The sequence below is a fragment of the Wyeomyia smithii genome, chromosome 1 (assembly GCF_029784165.1).
Source record: "Wyeomyia smithii strain HCP4-BCI-WySm-NY-G18 chromosome 1, ASM2978416v1, whole genome shotgun sequence".
NCBI classification, from domain to species: domain Eukaryota; kingdom Metazoa; phylum Arthropoda; class Insecta; order Diptera; family Culicidae; genus Wyeomyia; species Wyeomyia smithii.
In genome coordinates, this window is record NC_073694.1 from 183,880,701 (window position 1) to 183,885,677 (window position 4,977).

A 4,977-nucleotide genomic window follows, 5' to 3' on the forward strand; every position below is an offset into this window, starting at 1 on the left:
ATTATAGCTATTTAAATCTAGTGAGTTCACAAGTAGTTGTTTGCTGCTTGCACTGCTCCATGAGTAACAGTCACTAATACACTCGACGTGAGAAATAAAGTGTCGTTATATGATACATATTCTGATTTCATTTTTTGTCAATTTTCTCGCAGTACAACTGTTGCGTTAGGCGTTTCACACATTAATTGTGCGATTTCTGTGCAACATTCGTGCGAATCGGGAAGACACAATGATTGTACAAGACTTCAACTTTGCGTGTGATAACGAGATATTGGACTCTTCAACCATTCTCGATTGTTTCCAGGCCCGAATTTGAGGGGAGTAAACGGGGTGTCCCCGTGGTTCTGTTGTTAGCGATTTCGTTAAACTAGCTCTCCAACACGGTAGTGATGTCGGGTTCAACTCTAGAAATACTATTATTATAAAGCTACGTAATTATCTAGAGGGGGGTCCTGATTTTGTGACAAAATGCTACGATGGGGGAGGGGGGTATCAAAAAAAGCCTTAAAAATGCTACGTCATTTATGGCTGTTCCCTTTACGAAAAAACTCATTTAAGTCTTCGAAAAAAGGCAATGGCTTCGGACACCAAAATTCACAGGAATGGTTGAATGGCTATAATCTTTTATTTTTTCCGGTTTGAGCTTTTGGAATGCACCTGTGTTGATCAGTGTTATTGGAGCGACAAAACGGCTGCAGCATCTGGCGAAGAAAAAAGTGCTCTTTCACCAAGACAACACTTCCGCTCATTTCACTCGCGACACGGCTTATAATTCGAAGAAATTGTCCGTATTCGTCCGATTTAGCTCCGAACGGTTTTTTCCTGTGTTTCGGTTTAAAAATATGGGTCTCTGGCAGACGATTCCACTCGGATGAAAAGGTAGAGTGGGAAGCAAACGACTATTTTAAAGGACTTGACGTAAAATAAGTTACATTTTGAATTGCATTCGTTTGTTTATTAATCTATTTTTTAAAACAAACTGGCAAAATTGATCAACGAAATGGTAAAAAATTGAGAAATAAAACGAAGCCTATAAATTAATAAAGAATTAAAGGAAAAACAAAACATATCTAGAACAAAATTCAAACACTACAGGAACGAAAATGAGTGAATCTTGAAAAGAAAATGGGAGGCACCGAAACACAAAAGCCTCATGAAAGATTATTGGTTTCCGAACATTTTTTATAATCCTAGAACATAATCATTTTACAGTTCATTTACAGTATATTTAGGTGCAAGACACTGTTGATATATTGCGAAATATTTCCAATATTCAATATAACAAGGTACTTATCGTTGCTTTTTTGGGCACCCCTCTATCTATGTCATTATCATTGGAAGGATGTCACAGCTTATTGACGTTACATTATCGTTGAAAAGATGCCAATTCACAAATAAATGATGAATATAAAAAATATATTAACCAATATCGTGTAATATTATCGAAATATTTTTCATGAAAATAAAGGTGTCTAGCCCCTAGCAGTATATTCTTATCTCATCCAAAATAACTAGTACAATGTGATATAGCTGTTTTTACGTTCTAAGCAGAACCCGAATGAAGAATGTTGAAAAATCCTAACTACCGGACAAAATCAGACCTTCGCAGTTCGTTGAAAGATCAGTAATCTAACTAAATTATAATCCTGCACACTTAATTTATCTCGGTAAACTTCCCAACAGTTGATCGAGGTCGGCGAAGTTTTTGAAAATTGTCAGTAATATATTTCGACGAACATTCGGCAAACATATCGATTTACCGTAAACCAGCAAGTATTGACATTTCGAAGTTCTTGACAATTCTACCGAAAACTTGTAGAACATTTCGCTGAGCTTATCAGCTGTTGAATTCTCGACAATAAAATCTAAGTGTGTGGAGCAGCCCATGTTTCGTTGGAATTTTTTTCGCAAGCGTTTCGGTGGTTTTCAAAACGCCATTAAACGAAGAAAAACTGGTCAAAAACCATTTCTCCAGGATTGGTTTTGAAACGTTCATCGCGATTTCAATAACATAAAAAAAATTAAATTTGCAATTTATTTTCAACTAAATGTTATGATTTCACACCATTTTATAACTTTTTTAATCCATTTTTCTTTGAGCTCTGAATGATTTATTATGCTCGTGTAAGGAGATTTTGCTGCAAGAAAAACATTTTGCAAACTTTTTTTTTAACAACCGAAGCTTGAATTAAAAGTTAGAAACGAGCATTCAAAAATTTTTATCAACGTCAGAATGAGAGCGTTCTTGAAAGGAACTGAAAGGAAAATTCTAATTCCTGCTATACACAGTAAAAAAAAATAACATACCATGTAATAATCCGTGTGGCATTATATTCACATGCAATGTAAATGAACATTGAATATATCGTCTGTTGAATTCAATACTGGCACAACTCAAAATTTTGCAGTTTTGAGTTATTGATGGCAAACGATGCCAAATACTATAAAGTTTCATCTCGTTTCAAAACTCACAATATTTCCAGAAATATAGGTAGATGTGCCTTTTTTGTACAAATCTAAAATATCCCTAAAAAGACAGAAAAATGAGGTTGCAATTATTATGACTTGCTCATTACATGCACATGATAGACCCAAACAAGTTCATTTGTATTAGTTGTAAACTCCATTTTTATGGTACTGTGTACCTTAAATATGTTCCAGGTTTTCCAATTATAATTTTCCAAGAAAATCAATTGGTCCAATAAAGTTCGAAAGCAAAAGTGCTGAGAGCAGCTTATAAAACGCATTCCACACTCACACACACAGACGCGCGCGCACGAGAAACGCTAACGCAGCTTTACCCGTGCATGCTTGGATGCCATCACCAAAAACCAGCACCTTAACCTAATACGAACGAAAATTCGCCTCAAGTTCGGATGGTTCCCAGAACAGAGCGTAACCAGAGCCTGAAAAGCGATGGAAAAATAATCCATCGCTCGTCTTGATTTCTGCGAAATCCATCGGACGCACAAGCATCGCCTACTAAGAGCAGCAGTTTTGGAAGTCAAGAAGAATCGCTATCCGTCTAGACGCAATAGGTGAGGAGAAAATAACACTGACAGGACACGAAGATGGCGCTCGCCATTCTGTAACCTGTTTGCATCGTGTGTGCGAAGAGAAGCCTTTGATCAGAACTTTTTTGTTATCACATCTCTTCATACACGGGCGAGCTCGACGGCATCGCGGCCGCGACGAAAGGAAAATCGGCAACCGTCGACCCTGACTGGAGTCGGTAACACGGCTGCGATCGCGTTTGTTTGTGTGTGCTCGCACTCCTCAGAAAGCTAGTGCGAAAAAAAAAAAAGAATCACTGTTATTTATTGAGCTGGTCAGTAACCTGGTCTGGGACTGGTTGCTTCCCAATACCGAGGATGCTGGCTGTTTTATGATGCAATTATCGCTTCGGCTAATGGATCTCCAGAAGTACTAAAGTAGAGGAAGAGGAAGACTCGGAGTCGAAATAGGCGATTGAATTTCATTCGGAGAGGGTCATCCCTCGGGGTTCGCAGAACCCTGAAGCCATTAAAGTGGCCACATATGTCGATGCTTCATCGCCCCACCATTCCGCCAATCGGCATTCTCGTCATCATCGTCTATTGTGTCCAATTTCAGCAATTTGTAGCCGGACAACCTAATCTTGCCCGATCTCATCATTCCATCCGTCGACAGGACAAGACCCAGCCCCGGCGGTTGGTCAATCTTTTGATTGGAAAATCGCTCCGGTGCAGTCCGGCCGTGTGCTCTCTTCTGGTGGTCGTCGATGTCTATAACCAGCAAAAAATCTTTTCATCGGTTTCTGCACCGCACACCAACACACATAATTAAATGTGCAATTCATCATCGTCATTGATGCGCACCAAACATGGAAGGAACGCGCAATGTGCTCTTTTTAAGACGTTATCAACGCCATCTAGATGCACTTCCATTGGCAGCTCATCACCACATCGTTCCCTTTCCTCTGTGTTGCCAGCTTGCGAAGTTTTTTTTTTTTCTTTTTCGTTAGAATCTGGTTATTCTCCAGTTCTTCTTTCGACGTCTGTTTCGTAGCTCAGTTTGTTTTGTAATTTACGCGTACTTGCAACGGTCGTTGAACCCGTTGGTTTCCCGGTACACGAATGACATCTTGTGCTGATGTTTTTTCGAACGTCAATCGGCTTCGGTTATTATCTCCAACCGAATCAGCATTTTCCCACACTTGACTAGCGAACGTGCCCGTCAAAAAATCAACGAAACTGCACCCCATTCTCACACAACATTGCCAAATCGCGAACAAGCATTTACCGGGTGAAATTTCCTCGAAAACAAATTAGCAACGGTATGCTTTTCCGAAACCGAAAGCAGTGCAATTAAACCTTCAAATGAATTTTCGATTTTGAAAGCACCACGCGATCCGAAACGGTACCGGTACCGTGAGTCACACCTGCCTCAACCGCGGCCGAGAATGCCGTTCGATTCTCACCGTGCTCAAATTACAGCATTGTTTGTTTTATTATTATTTTTTTCGTTTTCGAACCAATTAACAACAACAGCAAGCCATGCACGGTCGGTACCGAACAACAACAGAAACAGCGTGGTTTTGTTTTGGGCTGACGCAGCCATATTTGTTGCGTACGGACGGTTGAGTGGTGAGTAAAATGAAACAAAAAAAACAAACGAAAAGTTCTAATCACGTGAACGCACGTACACGCACACGCACACCGCAAGCTCCTCCTCCTCCACCCGGCCTTTTTCCGATTCGATCACCGATTGGTTTCTTACGAATGAATGATGGCCGAATCAGGTTATCGTTCTAATGCCGGTTAGAAATTTGTTTCTTTTTGTTGTGTCTTTCGTAGCTCCGCTTCGAGCGAGCCAATGCCAAATTTTCAGAACCGGTTTTTCAGTTTGAATGTGGTTCGGTTCGCGTTCGCAATGTTTTGATCGAAAAATGGCCACCTTTAACTGACGCGTTTTTGTTTTTGCTTTCTCTCCTTTCAG

At 40.0% G+C, this 4,977-nt stretch overlaps 1 protein-coding gene across 9 annotated transcripts in view; it reads left to right on the plus strand.

Moving 5' to 3' along the window:
* Positions 1-4,977, plus strand: part of LOC129720725 (mushroom body large-type Kenyon cell-specific protein 1) — a 487,807-nt gene that overhangs the window by 455,343 nt on the left and 27,487 nt on the right. The gene's annotated exons all lie outside the window — the stretch shown is intronic.